Raw genomic sequence first — 14,208 nt, forward strand, 5'->3', positions numbered from 1 at the left:
TTATCGTATAATATGCAAAGCCTCGATTTCTTTCCCGTGTCTTTCTTTCTTTTGCGTGACCCATGATTTGGGCCTGCTGAAAAGCGTCATGCGTTTTCCTTTTCCTTTCGTTTTACAGAACTGGTAGTGCCTAGCGCAGCTGCATCCTACTCAGTTAAATCCTTTCAAGAATCGCTGTGCTCGTGACAAAACCAAATACATTTCCCAAAGAATTGCCTTTCACTTTCACTGAGCCCCGTATCACTCACTCTTTAAGAAGAGCCACTCAAAAGATCTGGCTTGCTCCTGAGTGATTCATCTCTACTGAAACTGAGTCTTATTGGAAAACATATATGTGTTGTGCAAATAGTCACATTGTCAGAATCACAATGGGCGGGAACCATCATGATTTGATTTAGCAGCTGACACTCAAGCAATGTATCTCCGTGAGATGAAGCGTGACCTCGTACGCATGTCTCACAAGTCATCGAGTAAAAAACGCTCCATCAATTTCTCATAAAACTTTCTCTTCTAATATTGAAAGCACCCTAGCACTTGGCAGCAAGGATGCGCTGTCGCATTTTCCACAGTGCAGATAGAACAAGGTGTTCATCTCAAAGAAACATTTTGATCTAATAATCTGTTGTTAAAACAATTGCCCATCCGTCCGCCGTAGCACTCCCCTATAGTAATGGTATATGATATACCGCATCCGTGCAACATTCCACCAATTTTTCAGGCTGCTTGATAGCACACCCATGGTCTCGCTTGCTTCACGCCAACAACTTGTTATCGACAGCTGCGCAAGTTTGACCAAACTTGTTATCATCGGAACAAAACACATGGCATTCGAACCTGTTGCCCGCCTTTTGCAACCGATGGAATAACTCACGAACGTACTAGATCCTTACAGAAGGCCTTAATTTTAACCCGATTTTTACCTTCTACTCTTTTTGCAAAATTTGCCAAAGGGGACTTTAACAAGGTGCTTGATTGGGCTGGTTGGTGCTACATGGTAGACGAAGAAAGTGCTTAACAGCGCAAACGACAGGAGGGAATAGAAGAGAAGAGAACAGAGCGCTGAACTAACAACCAAAGTATATTGCAATCCAACTACAATATATAGCAAAACAGACTCTGCGCATAACCACGCAACATCAGCAAAATCGGACATACTTGCGCCAAACGGCCTTCCTTATCAAGAGCCAGTCATGTCAGGCGACCCTGGATAACGAAATTCACAGCCGTGAAGCAAAATTGAAGGAACCCTAACGCAGGATTGATTTGTGGGGTCTAACGTCCCAAAACCACCATATGTTTATGAGAGACGCCTTAGTGGAGGGCTCTGGAAATTTCGACCACCTGGGGTTCTTTAACGTGCACCCAAATCTGAGCACACTGGCCTACAACATTTCCGCCTCCATCGGAAATGCAGCCGCCACAACCGGAATTTGAACCCGCGACCTGCGGGTCAGCAGCCGAGTACCTTAGCCACTAGACCACAGCGGCGGGGCGCCGTAACGCAGGAAGCACCAAATTGTTGAATGTGGAAGGCTTCGCTAATCTCGCGCTCACGCTGATTTTTATATCACCCCGTAATCACACACTTGTGAAAAATTGGCTGGCAGCCACCTTTTTACAACGGTCCACCAAGTGGCTGGGAACGGAGCCTTTTAGAGAGTAAGCGTGCTTCCTCAAGCGATCATTAATGCATCGACCTGTTATACCGATGAGGCAACTTGAATTAACGTTGTAGCTTATTTCTGATGACAAGCTACGATTTCTAGACTTAGAAATGTTTTTTTAGGTGGACCATGCCTGTTTGCGGTGCAACCCACGCTCAAAGAAAAGCCTTCTTCCTTTTACGTCCGCCCATTCTAAGCTAGTCAAGAGTGGCATCGCTTTTTCTTGCCTAAAGACAGCTCTAACTCGCTCTTGTCACCACCAGATAAATGTAGTTTTTCAAACCAAGTTTATCGCCTTCAACAAGCAGGTTTTCATAATTCCTGCTAACTTCTATCGCCGAGACTCTCCTTACGCCACTAAGAGTGTCTGATGAGGGACAAAGCAACAGCCTACTCAACAAATCACATTCCAGCACGGCTGTTATTCCCTACGTACACGAGGTTTCCCATACGCTAAAGAAGGTCGCTGGCAAAGCAGGTGTACGACTTGTGTCCTGCGCACGCGACAAGCTCACTGGGCTATGTCGCAGAGTTAACAGTGAAGGACGTAAGAAAGAAGCATGTACTAAGAAACACGTTACGCGCTATGTTGAATGTGTTTCAGCGATTCTATACAATATATTGTTTACATGCGGGCTCTGTTGCATTGGCCAAGCAGACCGATGCATTAATGATCGCTTAAAGGAGCACGCTTAGCCCCGCCACCGTGGTCTAGTGGTTAAGGTACTCGGCTGTTGACTCGCAGGTCGTGGGATCAAATCCCGGCTGTGGCGGCGGCATTTCCGATGGAGGCGGAAATGTTGTAGGCCCGTGTACTCAGATTTGGGTGCACGTTAAAGAACCACAGGTGGTCAAAATTTCCGGAGCCCCCCACTACGGTGTCTCTCATAATCAAATAGTGGTTTTGGGACGTTAAACCTCACAAATAAATCAAATCAATCAATCAAGGGAGCACGCTTACTCTCTAAAAGGCTCCGTTCCCAGCCACGTGGCGGACCATTGTAAAAAGTGTGGCTGCCAGCCAATTTTCGACAAATGTGTGATTATGGGGCGATATAAAAATCAGCGCAATCGCGAGATTAGCGAAGCCTTTCACATTCAACAATTTGGTGCTTCCTGTGTCAGCGTACCTTCGATTTTTCTTCACGGCTGTGAATTTCGTTATCTAGGGTCCCCGACATGGCTGGCTCTTGATAAGGTAGGCCGTTCGGCACATGTATGTCTCATTTTGCTGATGTTGCGTGGTTATGCGCAGGTTCTGTTTTCCTAATATCGCAGTTGGATTGCAATAAACTTTGGTTGTTAGTTCATCGCTCTGTTTTCTTCTCTCCTATCTCCTCCTGTCGTTCGCGCTGTTAAGCACTTTCTTCGTCTACCTTGCCAAAAAGGAAGATGGAAGTGAGGGGCAGGTTAAAAGCAATGTTGTATACGCCATCGAAAAAAAAAATTAACTAAATAAGTTACTCGTTACAGTAACGAATAGCTCTGTGTTGCTCGGAAAGAAAACCCCACGCGTTATCATTGCAATTATCAAAAAAAGCAACGAACGTTACTCCTGTTACTCTATACGGTGACCAATTTCAATCATTCAGCCTTGGCCGCAAAAAGAAGAAATGGCCATGAGCCGGACACGTAGCACGTAGGCAGGATAACCGCTGGTCATGAATGGTAACAGAATGGATTCCAAGAGAAAGAAGATGCGTCAGAGGGAGATGGAAGATTGAGTGGGCAGATGAAATTGTTACGTACGGATGCATTGAATGAAGACAAAGAGCCGGAGAAGCTGATGGACGCGTGAGTGTGTCGGTCAGCCATCTTGACTCCTGCCCTTCTTCTCCTGTGAAATATTCGCAACCATCTCTGTAGAAATATTAAGAAATTTGCAGGTGTAACATGGAAGCAGAAGGCACAGAACGCATTGATTGGTGGAACATAGCAGAGGTATTTGTCATGCAGTGTGCGAAGTCAGGATGACGACGATGATGATGATTGCCGCACATATTTTGTGACTGCATATGTGAAATTGTTCATGAGGTGGTTCACTCATGACTTATATAATCAAATTTATGCACAGTTGCGAATAGTCAGAAGAAAAGTTAATACCAGTAATTTATAGCTTTCTGGGAGAGTTGGTTCATAGTGATATGTATACAGAGGAAACGAGCGAAAAACCACACGAAGACAACGAAAAAGAACAACCACACTGGACAAGCACTGGAAGTCCAGCGCTAGTCCTGTGTGGTTTTTCTTTTACGCTGTTTTCGTGTGGTTTTTGCTGGTTTCATCTTCCAAAGCTAAATTTAATATGATAAAAAGTACTGAAATGTTGTGGAGACGATTTTCTAATGTAACGACTAACAGTTGAATACAAACTAGAGGCGCGTTACGATGCTTTAATTGAATAGTTTGACTCGCTTCTTGGCAAGTCCGTTCGGAACAAACGGTAAATAGGAGCTGGTCAGACGGACTCCATATTGCACTCCTGTTGTCACTTTCATAAGTAGTGAACACGCACAGGGAGTTTTCTTCGAAACACTCGTTGTGATGCCTTGCGGCATGAACGTATCTAGAAAGTCACTCATTTTCATTTGCCAGCGACGTTGATAAGTCGTTTCCGACGAAGTCATCCTCCGTTGTGCTGGAGCTCGCATCGTGCCTTGATGCTGGCAGCCAAGCAATTCTTCCCAGCCCACTTATGATGGTAACGAGGACCGAACTGCATTTCACTTCATTGAAGGTCAGCAACAACACAAACCTCGGTAGCGAGGTAGCCGTTACTGAAGCAGATTCATTTAAGAAATTTCGATAATTTGTTTACCATTGTGATTCACCGCGCCCTCCGCTCTCTCTCTTTCTCTCTTTAAATGAAATACACCACGTGGGGGCGCTTTGTCAACGCTTGGTGGGCGGACAGCAGTTTAGTGGAGTGACCAAGTAACGTCGGAGTGAGATCTGATCAGTGCGCTAAATATGATGTTCAACCTACTCACCCAACAAGGTGCTCTTCTGAATCGCTTCTTCTGTCTTGTTGCTATAGACGTAGATTTATGTTCTCCATGCACCAATCAAAATTTGACTGTTGCTTTTCCAAAAGTGTTTACTCCATATCTGTCCCCCCCCCCCTCCCCTCTTTCCCGCTTTTCCAAAAGTCGTGCACAAAGAGAGGGCGGTTCCGAGAAGCATGCAATCACTTCATTTTAATTTCGCGCGGCCATCGAAGCTTTCATTGTTCCGTACATGACCAACGGGAGGTTGTGGCGGTGGATGGCGCCCGCCCCCCCTCGCCCCAACAGAAGCACTCGACACGCACCTAAGCCTTCACTCCTCTCCACACAAAAATAATTGCTGCTCACACTCTTCTTGCTTCTTGTTCACTTGTTTCCTGCTTGCCTTGTCTGCTTTCCGCACTCTTTAAATCTTCTTTGTTAGTGGAAGAGGCAGAACGTCCACCCTTCTATCAAAGTACCTCACTCTAGAAAATCACCCCAAAATTAAGCAATTGTGAGTACTGGCCTACCATTCTAGCTAGGATTAGTAAATAAATGAACCAAGTACTTTCAATATGAACTCACGTTAGTTGACTGGCTGTTGAGGCGAATTCCGGTACCAAATTCATTCTTTAAGGGGCACAAGTAACGAGTGGCCTACTATGCTGTATCCTTCCGAACACCTTGTCAGGCACCGCTGTGAATTTGCAAAAATGTCGATAAATTTGAAATATAGATATATAATGAACGGAATGGGTGAAGCATAACCTTTTATATGACAATAGAAGTATACATTAGGATGTGTAGAAATTATATCTCTAAAAGAAAGAAATATATATGTATAGTTGTTAGAAATTTGTATAGGCACCATTATAGCTTATCGTCCTATTTGACAGACAAGCATTGTCTGCGAAATCCTTCTGCATATCATTTATTCGCACGTTGCCCACCACTTCGGTAATAACGGTTTCTTCTTGAAAAATCAACATAGCTTTCGACCTGGTCTGTCCTTCAAAACTCAGCTTTTCGACTTCATTACCAACCCCCAACAAAACTTATATTCTCCATTTCAAACTGACGCGATACGCATTGACTTCTCCAAAGTCTTCGATCATGACACTAATCAACGACTAATAAACAAACTCTGCTGTCTGAACTTGAGCCCTTCAACCATGTAATGGCTCCAACGCTTCCTATCCCATCGATTTCAGCCCACTGACATTGGCGGTCTTCGCTTCACTGCTAATGCCGGTATCCCTCTGGGGTCAGTGCTCGGCCCCTTACTCTTTCTTATAAATGTGAATGGTGTATACCATCAGCAATCTCATCATTCGTTCGAATGTTTGCAGACGATTGTGTCCTTTATCACCAAAAAACCGCCTCTGATGTTCACAAAATTATACAAAATGACCTACCTTAGTTGAAAATTGATGTTCCTTTTGATGCAGATCAATTGTTCTAAATGCAAACTCATGCGCATATCTTGCAAGCAACTGAACTCGGAATACGTCTACTGTTTAAGCTTAACGAACGTTTAAGCAGTTACCAATGCCTTGATGTGCTTATTCTCACACTTTCACATAGTCTTTATTCTTTATTCTTTATTAAAAAAAAACCTTACAGGCCCCAGAACAGGGCATTGGGTAAGGGGGGGGGGGGAGGAATCGGAATGGTACAGACAGGTAACGTTTACAGGCAGGATCAGTGCAAAAACAACGAAAACTATGTATATATATAAATGAGATCACATTTTAGGCTATACAGGGTGAGGTACATTTGAGGGAATACAGCACTTGTTGATATGAACATGGCGACAGAGGGATACATTTTAAAATAAAAGACAAGGGGAATATAAAGCACCGTTACGCAATGCACTCAAAATACAAAAACAGGGTCACATGGTGAACAGAGTGAGTAGCTGACGGCGAAATGTATCGGGATTAGATATGGAGGCTATGCAATCAGGGAGGTCATTCCAAAGACGAACGGCCCGAGGCAGAGGTGATGAATTGAATGCATTAGTTGACCCGTATATGCGCATGAAGCTGAACTGATTATGCAATCTGCGTGAAAAAGAGTGAGGTGTTTGAAGCTGAAGCCGCGTTCGTTTATTAGAAGTAATATATTTCTGGAACAGACAGAGAAGAGCAATATTGCGACGGCTATCCAATGACGGCAGCTGAAGGTCTGATTTAATTTGCGTTACGTTTGACGTGATGTCGTAGTTTCGTGATATGAAGCGGGCACCTCTATTTTGAATTCTTTCTACCATAATAATCAGGTAGTTTTGATGAGGAGACCAAATTGCTGAGGCGAATTCTAATATTGGCAGAATAAAGGTAAGAAAGGCTAGTTTTCGAATATTAGTAGGGGAATTTCTCAAGTTGCGGCGTAGGTAGCCCAGTGAACGTGATGCTTTGGCACAGGTAGACTCGATATGTGAGGCCCATGAAAGATTCTCTGTGAGAAGAGCACCTAGGTATTTGTAGGAAGAAGTGTGGGAAAGCATGGTATTGTTCAAGTAATAGGAGAATTCAGAGTTTACGTGTTTACGGGTGAAAGACATTACCTCGCATTTTGTTAAGTTCAGTTTCATAAGCCACTTGTCGCACCAGTTACAAATATGGTTGAGATCTGCTTGAATGGTTAAGTGCTCATTACTGGAGTTTATAGAACGGTATATTATACAATCATCGGCAAATAGACGCATGCAAGAAGTAATCTCGGAAGGTAAGTCATTAATGTAGATTAAAAATAGTAAGGGCCCAAGGACGCTGCCTTGCGGTACGCCCGAACTAACAGAAGAAAAAGGGGACGCAAGATTGTTAACAACAGTGAACTGCTGTCGAAAAGAAATGAAGTTTCGAATCCAGGTTAATGTTAAAGAATCAAGTCGTAGAGCAGATAGCTTAGAGATTAGTCGGCAATGGGGCACACGATCAAAGGCTTTAGAAAAGTCCAGAAAGATACAGTCCGTTTGAAGGTTGCTGTTCATGTTGGAGTGTAAGTCGGTGGTGAATTCAAACAGTTGTGTGTCACACGAAAATCCCTTTCTAAAACCATGCTGATTAGGAAAGAAAAAATTGTTCGTCTCGAGGTGATTGTACACGTGTGAACTGATTATGTGCTCAAGCATTTTGCAGCATATGCAAGTTAAAGATATGGGTCGGTAGTTGTCAGGCGAGTGAACATCTCCAGTTTTGTGAATTGGTTTTATCTTTCCTATTAACCAGTCGTCCGGTAGCATGCCAGATGTTAGAGATTGGTCAAAAATTTGGCATAATATTTTGCTTGATATGGGGAGGGTGTTCTTTAGTATCTTGGAATTAATGTTGTCAATACCGGCTGATGTGGATAATTTTAGGTTGTTAATGAGTGATCCAATGCCTCCAACAGTGACAGTAATGGGTTCCATATAGGCGGCGTCAAGTTCAGGAAAAGTAGGCACATTGGAAGAATCTTCCTGAGTGAAAACAGATGAGAAGAACCTGTTGAAAACAGAGGGACAATCGGCGATAGGAATAGGTATTTTGTCAGTTCCATGTAAAGTAATAGTGTTAGTATCTCTGACCGGAGATATAGTTCGCCAAAATTTTTTGGGATTAGACTGAAGCAGGGAAGGTAGGTCTTGCGAGTAATATTTATCTTTAGCTGAGGTTATTGCTGAGCAGTAGGTTTTCAAACAGTGTCTGTATGCCTGCCATGCCCCATCAGTGCGCAAGCGTTTAGCACTGTTGTACAACCGTTTCTTCTTGTTTCGCAGTTTGCTAAGGGACTTGCTGAACCAGGGGCTTAATTTATCGTTGGTTATGGACACTAAGGGAACATTCTGATCGACTAGCGCTGTTAATTTATCTCTGTAGAGTACCCAGTTTTCATTTACGGATCGACAAATGAAAGTAGGTAGTAACTCTTTAAAAAGTATTACATACGGATACATGAAAAGTATTACATATCGGATAGTATTACATCAAAAAAGCTTGGTTACATCCAAAGAACTTGTTCCCATCACCTGCAACATTGATTGATTTGTGGGGTTTAACGTCCCAAAACCACCATATGATTATGAGAGACGCCGTAGTGGAGGGCTCCGGAAATTTTGACCACCTGGGGTTCTTTAACGTGCACCCAAATCTGAGCACACGGGCCTCGACATTTCCGCCTCCATCGGAAATGCAGCCGCCGCAGCCGGGATTTGAACCCGCGACCTGCGGGTCATCACCTGCAACAGCCCACAAAATTGCGTAAGTAACCTTCATTCGTACGAAGCGCGAATAAGCGTTTTTCATTTCGAGCACTTAACTAATCCATTTGATTAAACTGTTGGAATCCGTTCAGAACAGGGCTTCCAGGTTTATTGCGTCCAAATAAAATTACTCATGAAGAATCACTTTTATTAAGGAATCTTCCGACTTGCAGAATCTATAGCTGAGAGATGTTAAGTTTCTCGATTTTGTTTATTTCATAATCTATTTTATTGCTTTCCTCACTTGCATGGCACTCTTTCTTTCTACCACCCGCTACTCTCTCCATCTGTTTAACTCCAGGAGCATTCAACGTCCTGTTGGTAAAACCGTTGCATTCAACAAGTAATTTCTTCCAGTCACCATCAAGGAATGAAATAACTCACCGGAGGCAATCGTCTCAGAGCGTGACTTGTGCGCATTCAAATAGACACAAACAGCTCACCTAAACTTGGACGCTCAATAAAACTCCACCACAGTCATTGCATTTTAAGCTCGTGTATGCGTAAACTTTGTGCACGCAAAATTTTATTTGTATAGATATACGTTTTTTGTGCGTTTGTTCTCGGATCCTGCAAAAGTATTGCTCGCGTATTTGTACTACTTCAATAATTTTTTTAGTTTTTGTATTTAGTAAATCGTTCTCCTTCCTTGTGTAATGCCCCTAAGGTGCCCTTAAGGGTCAAATCAACGATGATGATGATGATGATGAATTAGTATGAACGTTTGGGCAAAATGATATAAAAGTAGCGGCTGTGTTACGAGTGAAAAGTCACATGGTAGAGGAAATGCGCCACGTATACGAAAAGAAATATCGCCAGAATTTTCCGAAAAACACGCGCCCTTGCCATTACGTGTGCACCATGTATATCCACTAATTGAGTGCTATAATTATTGGCATAAGCAAATTAGATCGAAGTACCAAAGCTTTTTTAATCAACAACTTCTCCCCAAGAAAAAAAATATCCAGCATTCTTCAACATGATGAAAAACTTTCTGGAATCGCGGTATTTACATTAGGTTCCAAAATTGGCTGTTCACTGAAGTGTTCTTCGCCCTGCGGCGCCGTGGTCCGCAACTATACAGCGTATTGTTTCCCGAATGTGTGCGAACTTATTTTGGATTTCTGTAACTTTCCGCCTCCCAGAAACCTCGTTGGAACCCGCAATGAGGGCGCATTCATTTCGGCGTCCTGAATTAGCTCGTATTCGCTACGTTGCACGAGAGTTTTGATTGCTCGAGCTATTTTATGTGGACACTCTAGGCTCGCGTAGCTGCTAGTGAGAGTGCATGCATTGTTCAAAAAATTGTTAACGTACTTTTACAAAACGTAAAACTTCCCCGTTTAGCACAAGTAAATGTTCTATCTCTCTCTCTTCCCTTTATAGAATATTATTGCGTAACGCAGAATAATGTCGTGATCAGAACGATGACATTTTCTAGGAACGTTATTTTGAGTGCAATTTAAAAATAATGCCTGAATAATTTTCAAACCTTCACACTTCATGCAAATATTGCACTAGGAGGACGCTACGTTTTTATTGTTTCGGCCACTTTTCACAGGTATTGCAATTCAATGAGATATTATCCTATACATAGAGAAATAAAACATACTCAACATATTTACGGTACATTTTGGTTGAGGGCCGGAATAGGACTACCTAATGTGAAATGCGAGGAGAGAACAGATGAACCGGGAGAGACAAATTCAAATGAATACTGAACAGCGTGCAAATGCGACTGCACTGAAGATTATTTCTGTTTGTCCTTGAAGTGGGAAGGGTCAGTATATAAGGCTTGCGAGAGCGAGGCGTGCATCTATGCTCCGTTTTAACTGATTTGTTTTAGAGCATAAATTCTTTGGAACTACGAAACTTTTGATGGACTAACTACAACACTTCATTTGGCTTTTCTAGGAGTAGTTCTGATGTTTACATAAATTATAAAGAATGAACGCCATCAACTTAGCGCTTACCATCGGGCAGTGTCAGCGACACTATGCGTAACACACCTCAAGCGCCGTTCGGTATAGCTTTTTTATATTGCTAGAAGGACCTTCACGATGTATGAGGGACAATTACAAAAGATGCTTATCTTTATGTTGAAGATATTTAGTAAGCTGTAAAACAACCAACAGTGACTATCCAAGAAGCATTTTAAAATTAAGAAAGACTGCGTGCAAATCACAGTGTCGATAATAGATGTCCTGGTCGGATCAACACTGGATCCCGTTTTCGTCAGCGCACTTTATTACTTTTAAGAAGTATATTTTAGTAGGCCACATACACCTTTTGTTCTGTTAATGAAATGCAGTATCACTGGGCCTTTTGTGTCTAAGCTCGCTATTGCCCACGTCAAAGCTAGACGATGCCCTTTGCTTCAGACCTATGTGGTAGACATGCCGATGCGCCGCAGCAATTCAATTAAAATATTATATTGCTGAAAACTACATAAGAAGATACTTTTTATTTCACCTAAATTGAAATGCAACTGCCATGGCTACCACAGAAGTCGCAACCTCCGAGTCAGATTTCCATCACTATGCGCATTCTACAACCGAGGCATAAAGCATGCCACAGAGTAAAAAAAAAAAACAATCAGGTGGTTGCAGAAGAAATACGATGACAGCTTCTTCGGTAATCCGTTCCTATAAAACTTTTCCGGCCCCACAAATATTTTTATTTGCTTGTTTGAAGACGTCCGCTAAATGTGAATGCAGCATGTAGTTGTGTGTATGAATTTGAGTGTGAGACAAAATCACTCGTCTTCGAAGTTTTGTGAAAGTAATAATGTGCAGTCACCCGAATCTCTCCATGTCGTGCAACCACTCGATTTGAGTATCTTTGCCATATGACTAAATGGTGAGGACACGTGCATGCCCACAAAATGTTTTTGCAATTTTGTTTTATCGTATGGCGCAGACAGAAAGAAGAGTAGCCGCTGCATACGATAGTTAAATATTTGGGCAGCTGTGCTTAAAGTGTCTCTGAAATAAATGAACGTGTATTGTACATAAATGAAGTACACCAGGAGTCAGTTATGAGTGTTTACAAACTTTAACCAGCAAAAAAAATGTGTGGTAACAGAAAATGCAAGGCCTCGAAGAGTGTTGAATCTATTTCGATACAAATATACAAATTCAAGATGTCGTTCACTCAGAAACCGGGCGTTCGCAATTTTTGGTCGACAGCATTTCATATTGTAACCGAGCATCCCAAAATAGTACTCGTTGGAGGCACTGAGCATCTCACACACGTTCTGGTTATGTCCACAGCTCGGCCCCCAAAATAAATCTACCACAAAGCGTTTTGGTTGAAAATCACGCGTTCTGTTTCAAAAATCGATTTCTCTAGGTGCACTATAGAGCCAGAAAACTTTTTTATTTAGACTGCTGTGTAGCAAATCGGTACGAAGAAGCGCGCGGGGTTCATGACAGCACAATACTCAATTCACTGCATGTGGTTAAAATTTCTTTTTATGTTATTTCTTTGAAAAATGCACTACCGTGCCTCAACTTGAATCTTACGATCAGATTTGTTTCAGCTTCCACGGCCCAGAGACAATTTGAAAGAAGATCTGTATAGCATTGGCCTCTATATAGACTTTAAGTCAAAAGAATGGCTTCCGAAAGGTGAAATTTCAGTCATATAAATCATAATTATGTATCGTCACTTACTTCTTTCAGACATACTGCCAATATCAAAGGGCAATTTTCACAGGAAGGGCGTACATATAAAGGTACACAACAGTTTACATAGGACAGATCAGAATCGGCAAATTTACAAACATTGATTGATATGTGGCATTTAAGGTTCCAACAATTACAAACATGTGAAGGTCATATCGGAGGTCATATTGCAATCTAAACTGTCCAAGTACGTAGAAGGATAGGTTTTTTGATAAGCACTCACTGTTATTGGGCAATTTTCTTAAATATATTTTTACAAGAAAACGTATATTTACAGATATTTACAACGATTACACGCGATGACAATGCCTGGCGCACTGGCGGGCTGGAACCAGTCTCTATCCACTTCGTAGTCTTTTTTTTCAGCCAGGGACCCTCTACCGCTTTATGCCCCAATCCCACTACTGCCTTGTGGCAATATGTTTAGAAATAATGAGAGAGAAAACAGTTCACGTAATTAGAAATAGCAGTTTCCATATCAATAGGTTTAAGGATCACATGGGACAATTTAATTTAAATATCCTTTTAACCACATGTCTTTATTGTTTGTTCTCTTTTCCCCCCTCGATTTATATGTGTGGGGTTTAACGTCCCAAAACCACCATTTGATTATGAGAGACGCCGTAGTGGAGGGCTCCGGAAATTTTGACCACCTGGGGTTCTTTAACGTGCACCCAAATCTGAGTACACGGGCCTCTAACATTTCCGCCTCCATCGGAAATGCAGCCGCCGCAGCCGGGAATCGAACCCGCGACCTGCGGGTCAGCAGCCGAGTACCTTAGCCACTAGACCACCGCGGCGGGGCTCTTCCCCCCCCCCCCCTCCCCTCACCTGCAGTACCTGTTGCACTCATTCATAGGCTGGCATGATCTAGATCAGTACTGCTGTAGATAGCCCTACCAGTACATTCTCTATGATGCTGGCAGATACAATGACATCGAACAATTGCACACTTTGTGACGTAAACAGTGAAGAATTCAAGTGTGACGTCAACTATTCCACGTATATTTCATCATGTGTGAGTACCCTTGCCGTACGTACCGTATATAGACTGCTTTGATCGTTCGTATTAAGCAAAACGGCCATGCACAGGCGAAGCTGGTTGGTGGTCTTTCCATCCCAGCCACTTCTCGCGGTTTCTCCATATCCAAGTGCTGGAAAACGTGGCTAGGTCACCTATGTCGTCACCGACAACTCAAATACTGCATAACTTTTTTTTAAATCTGCGTAGAAAGACTTTTTATTTATATACATTCTATCACTAAGTTTTCCAATGTCGGGACAACGTTGTAAAAGTATGGGGGTTTCCTTTATTACCATCGCTATCTGCCAGCGTTCTTTATGTCCAAGCAAGCAAAGCAAATATGTTCTCGAAGACAGGGCTTGTCCACAAAGAGGCAATAAAGAAGACCTGGAAACAAAGGAGGTACTCATGTTTCAAACTGACCAATAGCCATTTCTCTTGCATCAGCAAGAGAAACAGCTTTTAGTCGTCTCGAGGCCACGATGCATTTTGGCGACTCTAACAGTCAAGATATTCCTTGCATACGCATCTGCGCATAAAGTAAGAAGCCATGCGGGGGCATTTATGGATGGCGGCATTATTTGAAGCAAGACAATGCGTT

This window comes from Rhipicephalus microplus, chromosome 4 (genome assembly GCF_043290135.1).
Source record: "Rhipicephalus microplus isolate Deutch F79 chromosome 4, USDA_Rmic, whole genome shotgun sequence".
NCBI lineage: Eukaryota > Metazoa > Arthropoda > Arachnida > Ixodida > Ixodidae > Rhipicephalus > Rhipicephalus microplus.